Here is an 8,510-nt window from a genome sequence, read left to right on the forward strand (position 1 = left end):
AGACGGCAAAGAAAGAAACACAACACGCGGATCGATCACATGGATCGATGACATGGCAGGATCTCAGCCACACATCCCCTCGTGCCCAAACACACCCCGTGCCCACGCCTCACGCGCCTCACACCCCCACGTGCAGCACTCTCTCCCTTATCCTCTCCCCCACCACGATCTCTCTTCCCCACCACAGTCTCTCTCTGGTTTCTCTCCCTTATCCACACGCCGTCGCCGGTCACCACCTCCCCCATCGGCCACCACCTCTCCCGCCATCCCCGACCACTTTTCCCTTCGCCCCCGGCCTCGGCCCCGTCCCCGTCGCCCCCAGCCACGGCCCTGGCGCGCCCGAAGCTCCGCCGGCGTCCGGCCACCACCTCGCCCGTCGGCCACCACCTCTCGTGCCGGCCCCGGCCACTTCCTCCATCGCCCCCGGCCTCAGCCCCGTCGCCCTCGAAGCTCCGCAGGGATCCACCACGACGTCTTCTGCCGTCCCCGTCGCCCTTCCCCCTTCGCCACGGGCGTCGCCGGCCCCGTTGCCCCAGCCAGGCGAGCAGGGCGCAGGCGAGCAGGGCCGTGCGGCTACGCGCCGAGCATGGCTGGGTGGCGATTCGAAGACCAGGGCATGACTGCTTCGGTCCGGTGCTGGCAGGGCAGCCGGCGCGGGAGGGCCCTGCAAGAGACGCGCGGGCGGTCGGTGCTAGCAAGGCGTGGGCGAGCTGGGCCGTGCGTCTGCGCGGCGAGCATGGCCGGGAGCCGGTGCAGAGGATGGTCGGGTGGCTGTGCGGTGGCGCGACAAGGCGAGCAGGGCAAGGCGGCGGCAGTGGATCCTCGGACAGTGGAAGGACGGCCGGCTGTCAAGTCCCTGTTCCTGCAGTGGAGAAGGACTTGATTGCTTTTATTTTTTACTTTCTAGGGTCCTTTGTGTAAATTTTCAGGACAACTGTAACTTCTCTGTAACTCCACCAACAATGAATGAAATGTAGCATGGCCATGTCGAAAAAAAATCTACGTGAGCTGAACCTGCTCTCTTTGATTTGATGTTCATGTGTCCGGCGAGATGCTCTGCTCTGACATTATTTTAAAAAAACAGTCTTTGCCGTCTCTACTTTAGTCTAGATGACGGCAAAGAAGAAGTTTTGACTAACGGCAAAGAACAGGGTTTTGCCGTCTATTATTTTTGCGACAGATGGCAAATCTGTAGTTGGCTGACGGCAAAACCTTTGCCGTCTGCCCGATGAATTGCTGACGGCAAAACAGCCTTTACCGCGACCCTTTTTGCCGTCTATGTTTGCCGTCAGCCGGCTGACGGCAAACTCTTTGCCGTCTGTATTTCGCCCTTTGCCGCCTGTACTCGCCAGATGGCAAACTAGCTGATTCCTGTAGTGTAAGGAGATGTTTCTCGATTATGAAAGTGATAAAAGAGTTCATCGTAAAGAGTTACATCGATACAAACTCTTATACTAATCCAGATGACTCTAAGTATCAATCTGGATACATATTGAAAGTGGGAGCAATTAGCTAAAGTAGCTCCGTGCAGAGCATTGTAGACATAGAATATTTTGCAAAATACATACGGCTCTGAATGTGACAGATCCGTTGACTAAACTTCTCTCACATGCAAAACATAATCATACCTTAGTACTCTTTGGGTGTTAATCACATAGCAATGTGAACTAGATTATTGACTCTAGTAAACCCTTTGGGTGTTGTTCACATGACGATGTGAACTATGGGTGTTAATCATATACAGATATGAATATTGGTGTTAAATCACATGATGATGTGAACTAGATTATTGACTCTAGTGCAAGTGGGAGACTGAAGAAAATATGCCCTAGAGGCAATAATAAAGTTATTATTTATTTCCTTATTTCATGATAAATGTTTATTATTCATGCTAGAATTGTATTAGCCGGAAACATAATACATGTGTGAATATATAGACAAACATAGTGCCACTAGTATGCCTCTACTTAACTAGCTCGTTGATCAAAGATGGCTGAGTTTCCTAGCCATAGACATGAGTTGTCATTTGATTAACGGGATCACATCATTAGGAGAATGATGTGATTGACTTGATCCATTCCGTTAGCTTAGCACTTGATCGTTTAGTATGTTGCTATTGCTTTCTTCATGACTTATACTTGTTCCTATGACTATGAGATTATGCAACTCCCGTTTACCGGAGGAACACTTTGTGTGCCACCAAACGTCACAAAGTAACTGGGTGATTATAAAGGTGCTCTACAGGTGTCTCCGAAGGTACTTGTTGGGTTGGCGTATTTCGAAATTAGGATTTGTCACTCCGATTGTAGGAGAGGTATCTTTGGGCCCTGTCGGTAATGCACATCACTATAAGCCTTGCAAGCAATGTGATTAATGAGTTAGTTGCGGGATGATGCATTACATAACGAGTAAAGAGACTTGCCGGTAACGAGATTGAACTAGGTATTGAGATACCGACGATCGAATCTCGGGCAAGTAACATACCGATGACAAAGGGAACAACGTATGTTGTTATGCGTTTGACCGATAAAGATCTTCGTAGAATATGTAGGAGCCAATATGAGCATCCAGGTTCCGCTATTGGTTATTGACCGAAGACATATCTCGGTCATGTTTACATAGTTCTCGAACCCGTAGGGTCCGCACGCTTAAAGTTAGGTGACGATTTATATTATGAGTTATGTGTTTGATGTACCGAAGGTAGTTCGGAGTATCGGATAAGGTCGGGGACATGACGAGGAGTCTCGAAATGGTCGAGACGTAAAGATCGATATATTGGATGACTATATTCGGACATCGGAAAGGTTCCGAATGAATCGGGTATTTTTCGAAGTACCGGAGAGTTACCGGAATTCGTATTGGGCCTTAATAGGCCATACGGGAATGGAGAGAAAGGCCTCAAAGGGTGGCCGCACCCCTCCTCATGGACTGGTCCGAATCTCTGCTCGGAGCAGTTGGTGAATAGTCTGCGCGGTTTATTTTCGCTGGTGTATTTTCGTCGGTTTTTTCCGTCTCCGCTGCCCCCGTACGACCGCATAAAAAAAACCACCACTGCAGAAAACCCTCTCCTGTCGATCCCATCCCTACGATACGAAGTCCCTCCAAGAAGTACGAAACCCTCGTTCGTTGCCAACGCCGTCAGAGGGAGACGCCGCCGCCGCCGCCGCGTCTCCGGGGGAGGGCGGTTTGAATCCCCTCCGCCGACGTACGGGATCGCCGCCGCTGAGATCCGGGAGATGCCGACGCCGCCGTTCTAGGAGAGACGTCGCCGCCGTCCGAGGGGAGACGTCGCTGCCACACCTCCTTTTCTCACGCCCCATCTCCTCAGCCGGGAGGCCCCTGCCTCCCTCTCCTCCTGCGAGGCAACAGCTGGCCGCGAGTGGATGGTGCTCTCGGGAGCGGGGGACACGAGTGCGGTGCAGTCAACGGCCAGGTGCGATGCGAGCAGCAGTCGGCGGCGGACGGGGCCAACGCTCAACGACGGGTAACTGACTAATACCCATACTTTTGCGCCCATGTTTCAGTGTCCACCCATGTAATGATCTATGGGCATTCTTTGGTCATCTTTCACATTTTTTTGCACATGTAGGATTTGAAGAATTAAGATGGCTATTATGCGATAATAATTTACTGCATAGGTGGGATCAAAATCAAAATATTGAGAGAAACAGGATTTGTGTGTTGCAACCTGTAATAGCTCATAATAACGTGTGCTTATTCTGACTGCTTTTGGATCACTTATTACTCTATATATGCCCCAAAATTATCCATCAATCATTTTACTCTGTATCTTGCTGTCAAGGTAGAGGACCTTGCCTGTTTTTTTATTTGCAAAAAAAAGTAGAGGACCTTGGCAATCTGATCAAGCTTTACGCCAATCGCATTCTCTTGATCACTTATTACTTTTTCAAACAGTTTTGTGCAGAAGGCTGAGAAAGTTGGGACCAGAAACTTTGCTAGGATATGCCTTGATTGGCGTCTCCGTTCCCTAGGTGACCCTGTCTTCATGTGTTCACTTGGTCGAGAAGTTCGTCGCTGCCGCCGAGGAACAGAACAGGTCGGTCAACTGGAGTCTCAGCTGTCGGCACCTGGCTTGCTTGCTACTAATAAATTTGGCTTGAATAGAATGTGTTAATTTTCTCCTTCTGTAGGAGCTTCTTGCAACCGTGGACAGTACATTGTTGCCTCGTCCAGATGTTGTGGTGCCGCTGCCACACTGCTGGCTCGTTTCGGCTCCCCTATTGCATCGCCTGATGCATCGGAGGAGGAGATGTAATAATGGTTGTTCTCCACGAGAAACTATGCTCATAATTTTTCCTATAAATATCCACTTGTGCAAGTACTAAGTATTACAGCAAGGAGGAATCAAGTGGCTTGCAGTAGACCGTCACCAGAAGTATGCAAGAATAACCGTAGCGTCTGGACCAGCCTCCTTTCTTTTAATGCATGATAGGTAAGCAGAGGCATTCACATGTTCCTATGAATATCAGCAAACAGAGTTTAGAGCATTGCCTTATTCATATGAATTTCAGACTACCATCTTGTTACGAGTTTCAGCAAAAAGAGTTTAGATCATTTCAGCAAAAAAAGTTTAGATCATTTCAGACTGCCATAAAATTTCCCAGCCAATAAAATGACTTCACATTTGTCATTTAAAACAACAGAAGCCAAGCTGCAAGGAAATATAAGCCTACTAGCATTTATGATGTCTGCATGTTTAAAAGATGATTCAATTGACAATATGGAGTGCATTTCTAAAACGATAGTATGTTGGGCATAAAAGAAGGTTGTTTCTTGCTATTTGATTGTAAACCCTCCGTTCCTAAATATAAGAGGTATTTGCACCTGTTAGTCATGTACTGTTATGGTAATGTTATAATACATCTCTTTTCTTACAGATAGTATCTGGAACCGTCAGTCTCAGCCATGCCATGGTGTCTTACAGGTATTTTCAGATCATTGATGTCTGGTTTCCGTTCTGATCTGAACATATAGTTGAGCAGGGACTTTATGATTTTGGCCCAGATTCTGTTTGATGAGTAAACTACTATTATTAGTTCCCACAAAAAACCAATGATCATTAGCTCAAAGTTTAATTTTATTTTCATTTGAGAGCACCGACAGTTAGTTTTCACCACCTCCGCGTCCACCCGCCCAACAATTAGTACCCTGTTAACTTGAGGGATGGCGTCTCACAGTACAATGTTCAGGTATGGATACTGTGTCTTCTTATCTAGATATCAGATCTTCTATAGTACGCCATGAAAATTCAAACGCCTATCAGCTTCATAGAAGAAAGTTAGTCTTATGATAGAAAAAAGGCCCATCGGCCATTACAATGCCTGATTGTTATCATCTGCTTTTCAGCTGATTACTGATTACTGAGTACTGACTATACCCAACAACATATGACTGACTGGACCAAGTATAACTAGCTGTCTTTGTGTCCAATATTCTTTGGAAAATTCTATCAAACTGGGTAGGCGCATGGGCATCACACTAGGACAAGACAGACTGGTTGCACTCATACACAGGTTGATTCGATCTTTTAAGTATTTATGTTTTTGAATGGTCTCTTACATGTCATTATTTGTAGCACACAGGACCATGAGCTCTAGCCAAACATAATTCATACCGTAATAATTAGGAAGTTTGTAACTGATTTACTTTGTTCTTTTGTCTTGGTTGTTGAAGTTTGTAATTGATTTACTTTGTTCTTTTTTCTTGGTTGTTGGTTAGTTAATTACCGGTCATTTGACCATTTTTGTACACTACCGAGTTTGCCTTTGTGAGCAAATACTATTCAATTCTACATATACTGTTTGAATGCTGAGGTACATCACTTTTATGTTATACTCTCATGATCCACCCATTGTTTTCTTCTTTGTTCTTTCTTTCAGGATCAGAATTGTGAATGTAGGCTGTAGAAATCCAACTTCCAATTGCTTATTAATACCTCAGGTACACAGAAGTATAATTTCTACCACCGTGTCTTGTGTTTTTAGTGTTATATTTAACTTACATTAAGTTTCAGGTATGCTTTGTACATTGTTATAGTATCCTGATATTATCTCAATGTAAACAGCCACAATGCTTCTTGAAAATAGGGTCTACTAGGAAATGATGTGTAATATCAGTGAAATTGTTCTTAATATTCTAGCTAAATTCTCATAATATTCGTCATCTATATCATTCATCATCGAAGATCTCTACGAAAGATAATTGGTGCTGGGACCAAAATATTGATATTTCTATTGATTTGTATTGATGTGATCGAGACATGCTTAACGATACGTAAACAACCTTTGCCTTCCTCTAAGCGATGTAAAGTTTCTTTGTATGTGTCTAACGTTTGTCACTCTATTATCTGTAGCACTAACAGTGCAAATTCCTTGTTCATCATAGTTGTCTGATAGCATAAGTGACTAGGTAAATATATAAATATAATTATTTGGCATTAATTTATCATGCGCCATGTGTTTTGTTGGAAGTGTCACCCTAGCAGATACCTTGTGGGATTGTGCCACTTGATGCACTAACATCTGTTATCATATATAATTGTTGTTGGTTAAGATGGCCATGTTATGCAGGGTGAAGCATGATGAGAAGAAAACACCGATGGATCCAGATGGGGAGTCGAGAGGCATGGAGAGGTGATGAGAAGGACAACATCTTAGTTACTTATCAGAACAGAGTTCATATAGAAAAGGATGTACTAGCAAGGATGTGCTTCAAGGTGATATTTGTCACAACGGTCATAGGTCGCATCTGAAATACATGTTGTTTGATCGTTGTTTTTAATGTTTAAGCTTCGTGTTTCATGGCAATGCATGGCCATCCACCTATTACTATAAGAGGGCTATACAAATTATTCCCAAGTTTGTTGTAAGTGGTGGTTTATCATATGGTCTAGGTTTTAAGTGATCAGGTTCTTTCCTATATCCAACGGGAAAACTTAGGGCCTTATTGTGGTTACTTCGGATATTTTCTTATTTGCTGTACTCATGGATGAAATACAAGATTATTTTTAGCTATCCAACAACCGAGATGCATAGGGCCTTTGGATACATTTTCATGCCCGCCACGGTTTGCCTCATGCAAGTGGAGGCACCATAGCCCTCGCTGGTTGTGTGAGGAAACACTGATGGATCTATGATGGTAGGGGGTAATGGCAGGAGGAGAAAACACAGAAGTATTTGGAGCAGACTAAACACATAGGAGGATTTTGGAGTAGGGTGACGACATAGCGGGACGGTGACGCAATGACCAAAGAGCTTAAGCGCTAGGGCTCGTCAAATAAGAAATGGATGACAACGATGCAACATTGTTGTGTGATTGTTCTATGTATATTTGAGGTGCATAAGAAGTCTTAGGGAGGTGAAGTGATGGAGACACATCTTTGATGGAGATGAAAGAAGAGCCAGTGTGGAGGCTGGAAGCAAACATAACATTATTCATAATCAACTTCTGAATAAACACATGGTGGAAAGAATGTTTACATATCCATATGTGGCCCGGACAGAGAAGGTGATGGACAAAAGGTTGGATGAAAAAGAGCGGCTAAAGGTGTGTGTGGTGTTTGTCAGAAATAGAGAGAAGAACGTGTACTTGTGTTTGTGGCATGGTTGAACATTCTGTGTGATGTGCTTTTTCGTATCAAGAAAAATGAGCATTGTTTAGACATTCATTTTTGGCCCGTGGCAACGCACGGGCAGTCTACTAGTTGGATTAGGGAGGGGGTGCGCCCCCTTCCTTCCTTCTTCCTCTTCCTTCCCTTCTCCTACTCCAACAAGGAAAGGTGGAGTAGAACTCCCCCCTTGGCGTGCCCTCCTCCTAGGCCGGCCGCCTCCCCCCTTGCTCCTTTATATACGGGGGCAGGGGGCACCTCTAGACACAACATTGATCATTGATCTCTTAGCCGTGTGCGGTGCCCCCCTCCACCATATTTCACCTCGGTAATATCGTAGCGGTGCTTAGGCGAAGCCCTGCGTCGGTAGCATCATCAACACCGTCATCACGCTGTCGTGCTGACGGAACTCTCCTGCAAAGCTCTGCTGGATCGGAGTCGTGGGACGTCATCGAGCTAAACGTGTGCTGAACTCGGAGGTGCCGTACGTTCGATACTTGGATCGGTCGGACCGTGAAGACGTACGACTACATCAACTGCGTTGTGCTAACGCTTCCGCTTTCGGTCTACGAGGGTACGTGGACACACTCTCCCCTCTCGTTGCTATGCATCACAATGATCTGGCGGGTGCGTAGGAAATTTTTGAAATTACTACGTTCCCCAACAGGAACCAGCCCCTAAGTGGGCTGGGCGCCATCCCCCCTAGGGCCCATGCGCCTAGGGTTGTGGGAGAACCCTAAAGGGGGCGCCTCCCTTGGCTTGGGGGGCAAGCCCCCTCCCCTTGCCGCCGCCCCCCCTCTAGATCTCAAGGGGCCGGCCCCATTCCCCCTTCACCCTATAAATAGAGGGGAGGAGGGAGGGCAGCAACACCACATTCAAGGCA

General features: G+C 46.1%; 1 long non-coding RNA gene across 4 annotated transcripts; it reads left to right on the forward strand.

Moving 5' to 3' along the window:
• Positions 1 to 3,087: 3,087 nt before the first annotated feature.
• On the forward strand, positions 3,088 to 6,932 carry LOC119321386. Of its 4 annotated transcripts, none has more exons than XR_005155146.1 (6): positions 3,088 to 3,484; positions 3,916 to 4,057; positions 4,152 to 4,453; positions 4,899 to 5,534; positions 5,901 to 5,961; positions 6,591 to 6,932. It is a non-coding gene; the product is annotated as an uncharacterized LOC119321386 (long non-coding RNA). The 4 variants fall into 4 exon arrangements; XR_005155144.1 differs by having other exon boundaries at positions 4,899 to 5,210; positions 5,368 to 5,961; XR_005155145.1 differs by having other exon boundaries at positions 4,899 to 5,961; positions 6,574 to 6,932.
• The last annotated feature ends 1,578 nt before the right edge of the window (positions 6,933 to 8,510 follow it).

This window comes from Triticum dicoccoides, chromosome 1B (genome assembly GCF_002162155.2).
Source record: "Triticum dicoccoides isolate Atlit2015 ecotype Zavitan chromosome 1B, WEW_v2.0, whole genome shotgun sequence".
NCBI lineage: Eukaryota > Viridiplantae > Streptophyta > Magnoliopsida > Poales > Poaceae > Triticum > Triticum dicoccoides.